Raw genomic sequence first — 10,081 nt, 5'->3', positions numbered from 1 at the left:
CAAATGGTGTGAAAAGTTACAAAGATGCTTGATTGGAGATAAGCATTTTCTTATATTTTAATATACAGAAACATTTCTTATTGAATTATCACTATGGTTTAGTCACTAAGACGTGTCAAACTCTTGTGACCCCCATGGACTGTAGCTAGCCAGGCTCCACTGCCCATGGGATTCTCCAGGCAAGACTACTGGAGTGGGTTGCTATTTCTTTCTCCAGGGAATTTTCCCGACCCTGGACTAGAACCCGGGTCTCCTGCATTTCAGGCAGACTCTTTACCAACTGAGCTACAAGAGAAGCCCTGATCTGGTTCACAGTCTTGATTAAAATGGCCCCTTTTCCCTGGTCATAAATCTTGTTCCATAAACGGGTCCTTCTCAGACTTATACAGAGCTCTAGGCTCTGAATACCTAAACTCTGGTGAATTTTTTCTTTACCTTTTTTAAAAAACATGCACAGGCAAGTGCCAAAGTGCCCAGGAAGAAGAGAAAAATGGTTAAATTACAAAAAGTTATTTAACTTCTATTTTTCATATTTGTTTAATATTGTTTCCTGAATTGATGCAGGCTCTATCCTGGCCAAGTTTCTGATTTTTTATTCCTATAATAGAATAGCTCTAAATGACATTATATTTGAGAATTTGAAATATTGAATTTCCTATGAATGTTTTTTTCATTCAAGCATTAATAACTCTTCCTCACTGCTGGGAGCCAGCACGGGAGAGCCCGCCCATTACAAGGTCATGCAGAAGAGACCTGACAGGCAAGGTGGATCAGGACTCGAGGGACTCCCTGGACCTGCTCGAGCATCTACCCTGAAACCAAAGTCTGTCTGTCTACTGTTTACTATATTATGCTTTTCACCAACTTTTCTGACATTAACAGGGGGCTATCCTGGACCACCTTTCTCTGAAAAAAAAAAAAAAATCAACTTAAGGCTCTAGTTATAAGTCTCCTGGGCTTAAAAGGAGTATTTCAATTCTAACCCCTCTGTTAGCATTTTAGCTTGCTTGGCAGGTTTATCCATACCCTTGCAACTAATGCACATAATTGCTCACAACTCCCCAGCCATGAAAGGCATGGGAAGCCTAAGCATTCTAAAAGTCCTAATGAGCATAGAGCCCTTTGAGGGATGAAAAATTATTAGAATAGTATTGGTAAAGAGCTTCATTATTGGGCCAATGCTTGCTTCCAAGTTCCCATATCCCTTATCCATTGTGCACCTGGGAGTGCATTAGTTAATGTAGTTGGAATGAAAGAAAAACAAGTAGTAGCCTTGGTATTAACCACATCAGACCTTTGAGCTAATAAGTTCTTTCTTTGTTGTGACCCACTGCACCTTTGCTCCATGAGAATGTAACTTTATTTAGTACTTTCTGAGGCTGGGAGAAATAAAGAAAAAGCACTTTAAGGGAAAACAAGTTTTCTGGCTGATCAACCTTTATCAGAAAAGAGTCATGAAATGTTAACAGGCCACAGGGCCAGACATAACAAAAGACCTTTGTTTATGAAAAGGGGTACAGAAAATGTCCTGGTTTCAATAAAGGTAAAATTGATGGAATGTTGAGCTGACTCTGTATCTTTTACTTTGAGAAATGTGTAACTCAGAGTATAAAAGTTCCTTTTGAAAATAAAGCTGCGGATCCCACTTCACCAGAGCTCTGGTCTCTGTGTCTTTCTTTCTTTTTTTCTCTCTCTCTCCCTTTTTTTTCAGGCTGACTCCCTGGAGCACAGAGGCCCTCTGAGTTCACTTTTTTGCCTGGGCTTCTAAGACCCAATGGGGAAGTTGCTCTGCGTCTTCACCCCACTGAGAGGGTGCCTGAGGCCTCCGTGAATGGAGCAAGTCCTGTGTCAGGGCCTTTATTGGCTTTCTGTGTAAACCAAGGAATATCAGCCTCTTTCTCTCTCCCTTATTCTTTCTCTTTACTTTTTGTTTTTATTTTTGACCCCGGACCACCAGTTACCAGTCCATTATAAGACCCATGTCATCTCTCTTGCCGACGCTGACGCCGTTCATCCTGAGAGTTCCCCTGGATCCTGCTGGGGCTGGACCCTGGAACCTCACAATTTCAGAGAGTGGAAAAAATACACTTAGAAGTGAAAAGAATTTGTAACTTCCACTGAATAACTGTATATTGATAAAAATACTCATATAGTTATTCTATAGATTTTGTAGCAGTCTGCAGTGATTTTAATTTCCCTCTATGAAAATGACTTTCTTGAAGCTTTATAACATTACATATTTAAAAACAAAAACATTCAGAATAATAATATAAAATATGCAGTTGTTATATTAAATGGACTTTATTCGATTTTATCATGTACTCATATATCAGTTATCTGTTTTTAAAGAATAAGGAATTGAGGCAAAGAAAAATAAGGTTCTTACTCAATAAATCTTCAACTCTTGCTATGATTGATTTAGTTTTAGATGTTTCATTTGAAAAAAATTGATACAAGGAAGGTTTTCATTCTGAGTGGGTGGCATTTTAGGTTTGTTCTGGTAATGTGCCTTCTTGGTTTAGATACTGGAACTCTTATCTGGTCATTGAGTATTAATTTTTTTTTCAAGTCATCAAGCACCTCCTGCTTTGTGATTTTATTCCAAGCATCAGGAATTTTACCTTCATTTATAAGTCTTTTGTGATATTTTTCTTCTAGCTTTGATCTGAAGTGACAGACAAACCATTTCCAGTATGGCTGGGTGGATGTGTCTGGGGTGGTGCTCCATGTGGCATATTCCCCTCCTGCTTGTTGATAGGTCTTATATGGGATTCTCCTGCCATCATTCAAAACAAAATTAGAGTCACTTGCTACTGCACTAGTACAGAAATTAAGGGTAGAATGGTCTGTTTGTTACCACCCCCATCCACCAAGAGCCTGTGGACGATGGAAAGGAACACTGTGGTCTCCTTCATGGGTAGGGATTGTGTTTGTACAAATTGCTTTACAGAAGGGACACTGTTTCCAGCAGCCACAGAGATGTTCAGAGAGCATTTTCTAGATTTCAGGAATCATTTCTTCTACAAGTCTATGCAAACATTTCTGTTCTACCTTCTTCATTTCAGGATCCAAAGTTTTACTCATGGCCTCTTTGATAAACTCACTATCTTTTATCTCCTGGTGTTCAATGCTTATCAAGTCTTTTCGTGGAAAAGTCAAGGTACTCCCCAGGCAATCACAGAACAAATCTAACCACCCAGACACTGTGCTGCTTTTATCTTTAGCTATTGCTGTAGATGCATGTATAGCTGAGAGGATGGCATTCTTGATGTCATCTAAACTCATTTGTAGAAAAGTCTTTATTTTTTTACTTCTTGTGTCAGAAAAATATCTTTTAACATGGTTTTCAATGTAGTGCTTAAAAAATGATTCTGGATTATGAAGGTACTGCCAGTAGTTATCAAAATTTTCCTCTTCTGCCAGAGAGATGAGAATGTGTTTCTCCAGGTTAGCTCTGTTTTCATTGAATGCCCGGCAGGTGGTTCGAATGTCCCCAGCAATTTTGAGGGCCATGTTTTTCCTTATGGTGCTGGAGACAGCAGGTGTGAGTTTCTTCCACAGAAAATCAACAAACGTTTTAATTGAAGTTCTCCTTGACAAGAGATCTTAAAGCTCATGAAGAAATCATCTTTCTTTCTTTGCAGATAGTGTACAGGATCATTTGCCCTCTTGAATGCCTTGTGCATCTCCTTAAACTTCACTGATGCTCTTTGGAATAAACACAATGATAAGTCTATTTCATATTTTCTTGTGAATGTGTATGTTTTCTGAGTGGGTTCAGACTTCACCTCCTCATGTATTATTCTCAGGATTTCATGGAAATAAGTTGGATTGTAATCATGCTTTTGCTGAGATATTTTGTTAACAGTTTCATTAACTTTTGAAATAACGCAGTCAGTAGTCATATTTATGGAGTGTATATCTTGGGGCTCTATTGTCATTGTAAAGAGTCCCCAAGATTTCCCGTTCAAGTTAACATGTTTGTCATAGTTGATTTCAAACTTTTCTCCAGAATAGTTCATCAGTATGCTTGCCATGTGTTTTTCCTTTTTGAAATATTCCAAAAGGATACCCTCAGAATCCACTTCAATTTTATGCTCTACAGCTGGAGGGAGACTTGAGGACACATTATAGACCCATTTTTCCCAAAGTAGGTTGACTTTCTCATGGAGCTCTTCCTTGTTCAATTTGATGCCATTTAGCGATAAAGCCAACTTCCAGCTTTTTTCCAATAATTCCTTTTCATAACCTGAATTTTTGTTATCCAGTTTTTCTTAATTTTTTTTTAAACTAATAAGTTCTTTGGCTTTTCTTTGGCCATGTAAAATTAGTGCCTCTTTAAGGGTTATGAGTTTATTTTCAAAATTTCCTTTCCACTGAACCAGCACTTCACTATCTGGGTGTCCATTAAAATATTTTTCAATTTCTTGCTTGATGGGTTCATATATCTCTGTAACTAGAGCCTCCAGGGTATATGTTTTGAGTGTCTGTATTTTTCCATTCTGAATCTGGTTGATCAGCTGGTCCTGTAATCTCTGCACATGACTCCTCAGCTCCCATGTCCAGGAGTTATACATGGTTTACAGTTTGTGCATGGCCATGACTTCTTGAATGTTCCTCAAGCTGAAAATAAAGTTCTCATTCAGTAGGGCTCTCCACAAATCTTGAACTCGGAATTTTATATCTGATATCTTCATGATGCTTCCCCTAAATTCCTGTTGGGCAATCATAAGAATTCTGCTTTTTAGTTACTGAATATTGTGGCTGTAGCGAGGATTGGGTGGGGCCATTGGGAGATTGCCATTCCAGAGGTGAGCAAAGTAGTAGACGTGGGTATTGGCATCAAACTTAATGATGTCACTAAAGCAGGTTACGTCAGAGCACTGCTGTTCTTCAGCTGCTGTTGCTGCCATATTGTCCAATCTCTGCTCTAGCCGCCTTCTTCCATCCATAGTATCATCTTTAGCTGTAACTTCCTCCACATTCTGATGGACAAAGTGGGAGAGATTTTTACTTGTTTCATTCTCAGAAAAGCGTGGACAACTATTTGTAGAATATCTTGCATTTCCCCCATCAATATTATGGGGGAAATCAATATTTCCCCCATAATATTGATCAGAGTCAAGTTTCCAAGTCCGATGACAAAGGTTGCCAACTCATCGTCATGATTCTGGGACTTGTTGCTGAGTTCTGAGGTTCGAAGTCCCTCTGTGTCCACAAGCACAAAGTCAAAGCCAAGTTCAGCTGTGAATGTCTCCTCCACTTTCAGAAGCTGCATGTAGGCCCCGCGGGTACACCTCCCAGCACTGACAGTGAACTGCAGCCCAAAAAGGGCATTCAGCAGGGTGGACTTCCCTGAACTCTGCAGGCCAAGGACAGAGAGAACAAAAGAGCCGCTTGTTTCCAAGGTTCTCAGAGAGCTTGTCAAAAACAGCTGCCACCCACCTCAGGGGCACATATGAAACATCCCCATCCATCAGCTCAATGGGAACACCAGATATCATCAGATCTGCAGCAATGTGGGGAAGGGAGAGAGATAGCATATCATTCATGGGTGAAGCTTCTTCCAGAGCTTCATAGATCTGGCCATCTTCTCTGAGAATGTGCTCAGAGAATGTGCTCAGTCATTAATCTCTCTGGAAATAGCTTCTATCTCATTTTGCCAGTCTTTCAGAGAGCTACTCTTTAGGGCCTCTTGCTTTTCTTTTTGAACCAATACCTTTTTCTTCTCATTTAGATTTTCCAAGTGTCCTGCAGTCAGGTTGTCCAAAGCTACATTCAGCCATTGGAGGAAGTAGAGTTTGGTGTGAGTTTCTGAATGATTTTGGAGAATTTCAAGGACAGAACGCATTAAAGCATTGAGAGGAAAGGCTTTTCTTAACTGTTTATGTCTTATCTTTTGTTTTTCTGTCTCAGTCTCACTTTTGTGTTGTTCAATGCTGTGATTCCCCTTTTCTCTCAGATGATAGAGTTCTTTGTCCTTTTTACACCAAAGTTGCCACAGTTTTCCCTGAAGAGGTAGTAGTAAGTTTTTCTTGACCTGAGGTATTTCCATTTCTCTCAGTAGGGTCATAAGAGCCTTTGCCTTTTCTTTGGCTTCCTTGCAATCTCTCTGGTCTTCATCAATAAGTATTCCTTGCTTGTGAACAACTTGGGCACAGTTCTCCAAGCTGAGTGCAGTGTTAGAGAGCTTCAGCAAATGTCCGATTGTAGTTGTGAGCTCCCCTATTCATTCTGCCTTGTTTCTGTTCCTGATCCCAATTCTTACTCTTGAGCTAGATATATTGACTGTGACTTTTCCTTTATCATCAAGCAAAAGGATTAAAGGTTTTGATGACTGACACATGTCACAGACTATTTTTCGGTTTCCTTTATTGTCATCAGAAGTTGACATAAGGACAATTATGCAAGAGACTTCCTGCAAAAAGGCAAGTTGCTTCTCATATTCCTTTGCATTTCCGTGAAGATTGGTAAAGGTCAAGCAGTTGTCAAATCTGTCCTGCTCTTCCCCCTAGGGACAGAACCAGGCGACTTCCACCACTCCTCCCATCAAGAGACAGTCTCTGCTGCTGCCTTTGCAATGTCGGTGAAAAAAGACATCATGTTTGCGTTCACTGAGAAGACAGTTCATGATCTGTGATTTGGAAGCAGAGAAGCCAGTTCCAACTCTAATAAAGGACACAATGGGGCAGAAACACGACACATCTTGTGATTCATGTAATTGTTCTTCTCATCTTTTATTTATTTTCCTAGTTGCTGCCTTTGAATTTGACTGAGAGACCAAAGAGAGAATTCAATTTGAGCATTGCAAGGATTAGGTGTGAGAAGGGGGAGGGCAAACTGACACATGGAAAGTTTGTCCAAAATATACTGTCTGGCAAAATCATCTGCACAGTGAAGAATTGCCATCTGAATATCCATAGGGTGAACATAGGGTCTGACATTAGTGGCTGCTGAAGGCTTAGTAGGATGAGCACTTTCTTCATGTAGATCTTCATATGGATCAAATGACTCCTTTTCTTGATTTGAGATGCATGAATAGACTTGGTTCTCTGTGTATTCTTCATGTTTGATGATCAGGTATCTCAGCCCATAATCCAGCATCAATAGCTTCTGTAGGAAATAGAAGGAAAGTTCTCTTTCAGAGCAGGGCTGGGTGTTGTACACTGAAGTCTTGTGGATCAGTTGGAAGTTAGCTCTGCTCATTTTTCTTGGGTAGTAGTGTTCTAGGCCTAGACGCTGGAGTAAGTCTTGGAAGGCTCCATTTTCTATGACTTCCTTCTTTTTCTTTCATTATCATGTAGTTCATGGGGCTCTTTCTTTTCATGGGAAACATTTTGCAGTTGTTTTCTCACCTCCTCCACTTGCAATGAAGAGACAGTGGACTCATAATTCCCATCAATGAGCAGTCTCAAGTCTTTTTCTAGGTTTTCCCAATGATGATCTCCAGGTGAGGACATATACAACTTCTTTAGTCAAAGATTGTCCCATGTGATGTTTGATCAAAGCCAAGCGTTGTGTTTTCTCCTCTGGAGAAAGAGCTTTGATACCCGCTGTTGCTGTGAGACCTGTGAGCACCAGGAATGCCTGAGCCCTGTAGTTGCAAATATTTTTGAACTCTTGATATTTATTTTGTGCAGTTTGCATTTTATCCAAGAGGAAGTCTAACTCATCATGCCCCAGGAGATGCTGAAATATATTGTGAACTACATGATATCCTGCACCAGCTGTAATAAAAAGTAGCAAGATGTATGTGTCTGATTTCCCTGTTTCTCGGAGGTATTTCAAGAAGCACCCAAGAGACAAGCTGACCTCATAAGTCAGCTTTCTTTGAGCTTCCTCCACCAACTCTGTGGATTCAGAGTTGGTCTTTACTTCCATAAGGTCATTCTGTGTTTTTTGAACATTTCAAGTAATTCAGAAAATTCGATGATATAGATATTGTCTTCCTTTGTTTCTGACTGAATTATCCACTGCATAATGGAATGAGCCTGAGGAAAATTTGTTACTGTATGGATGTGAGGAACCAAAAGACAGCTCAACTGAGATTTAATAAATTTAGTTTCATAAATAGAAACTTTTTTTGCAAAAGTTGACCATGTTTACCAGAAAATTCTGCAGACCCCTGTCTTTGAGGCATATATTAGACCAAATGGTATAACTTTCAATTATTTGACTCAATCTTTGCATGAAATTTATCAGCCTTTTAAGCTGTTCTTCAGGATCAAAAACTTTCCAGGATTTCACATCCTTTAGGAAAATCCTAGCCTCCTTCTCAATCAATACTCAGTAATTCTCCCTCTTGGATCTGGGCAGTGAGTTCATTCAGAACAGTATAGTGGTCTTTCAGGCAGTCAGCTACTTTAAGAGGATCCTTAAAATCACTTCTGTGGCTAGAGAGAACAATGTCCCAAACAGGTACCAGCTGAAGTCCATGGTCAATGACATACCAGGTTTGATTATTGGCAACTAGACAAGCTTTCCAGTCATAAAAGCCATTTGCTTCTGGTGGGCCACCTGTCTGGGCCACAGATAATTGGACTTTGGTTTGAAGATTTTGGAAGGTTGATTTCTGAGACACTTTTTTCGAGTGAGAGTCTGATATATCCACACCTGTAGCAATGTTCACGCCAAAGCCACTGTAACTGCCCCTTATGCAAATATCCAGCACCTCTGTTGCTTGCTGTTTCACTTCTGCCAGCTGCTCTTTTTAGAAGCCCTCTGAAATGGCTTTACACCAGTAGATTCCTCCCAGGTTCAGAGGGCCCTGGTTAGCATGAGAACCAAACCACTGGAATAAGGCTTCAGCCCTATGTCTCAGCAAGTGTAGTTTGTTTGGGTCTTCTGACTAACCTAAAAGGTCTTCAATGTATTTTAATTCCTGGAGAGCAGCATTGGAAAGTTGGAGTTGGTCAATGGGAAAGTGGAAGGAGGCCAGTGGGATATAGCTGAACTTGGTTGAGCAGAAATAAGAGTGTGTAGAATGTGACTGTTGTATTTTCTTGGATTCTGAATGCATGCTCTGATCCATATCAGCTTTCAGGCTAATTCCCCAACCTCCACCCTTTGCTAAGGCTGTTACACTGAAGCCCAGCTTCTCTAAAATCTGAGTGAACGTGGATTCTTCTTGAGAAGATGTAAATTCCTTTGTATCCATCCATGTACCCTGCTCAGGGCCACGGAGTACAAACTCCCTGGGGACACAGAGTAGCTCCTCTTTCTTCTCTACAATACACCTTTGGTCACTGGCTTTGTAAATTCCCTGTAGGGCTAGTCCTCCAGATGCATGTCTCACCAGTTCTCTATCTGTGAGACTTTTCCTGTGAGACAGTGCCCCCTTTATGTTGAGTTGTCTCTCCGTGTCTTCCATGACTTCTCTTAGGGCTTTTCAGGAGCTGGACAGAACTCTTTGGGGATCTCCATTGCCTGCCTCAGCTCCGCTTCCTTTTTCCTTTCTTCCTCATCCTGTCACTGCCTCCTTCTGACAGCATCTCTCTTAATTTCTACAGTGCCCATTCTGCCTTCTTCTGCCTTTTCTTTACTGATTCCACATGAGGCTCCTATAACTTTGAAAGAGTATTTGAGTATGACTGGTTAAGCAGTTTCTCCAGGGGCCTTTTCTTTCAGGAAGGTTGCACCTGGCATTTCAGTTTCTGGAGGTATTTTTCTTCTAGATATTGTAAGGCATGGTAGAAGTCACATCCAGGTGTTCCTGCAGCTTTGACAACTAGTATTCAACTGCCAGTGCTACTTCTCTGAGCATCTCTTGGAGATCTTGCCCATTTTTGCCTCTGAGCAGGGGTTCATTGGGCATAGACTCTGCTGTGTACATGGCTGTGTGAAGATAAGACACTCAGTTAGCCTTTGGCATGTTAATATGCAGAATTCTGTGATTAATTTGCATAAATCTGTTGGTTTTTACACTAATACAATTCATATACTAATAATGAGCTATCATAAAAAGAAATTCAGGCAACAATCCCATTTATGATCACACTATAAAGAATAAAATACCAGGGAATAAACTTAACCAAGAAGGCGAAAGACCTATACTCTGAAAACTATAAACACTGATGAAGGA

At 40.4% G+C, this 10,081-nt stretch overlaps 1 pseudogene; it reads right to left on the bottom strand.

Annotated features, from left to right (window-relative positions):
- Positions 1 to 1,957: 1,957 nt before the first annotated feature.
- On the bottom strand, positions 1,958 to 9,832 carry LOC129627755 (interferon-induced very large GTPase 1-like; annotated as a pseudogene).
- Between the last annotated feature and the right edge of the window lie 249 nt (positions 9,833 to 10,081).

Source organism: Bubalus kerabau, chromosome 15, assembly GCF_029407905.1.
Source record: "Bubalus kerabau isolate K-KA32 ecotype Philippines breed swamp buffalo chromosome 15, PCC_UOA_SB_1v2, whole genome shotgun sequence".
Classification (NCBI taxonomy): Eukaryota; Metazoa; Chordata; class Mammalia; order Artiodactyla; family Bovidae; genus Bubalus; species Bubalus kerabau.
This window is presented reverse-complemented; position numbering and strand designations above follow the sequence as displayed.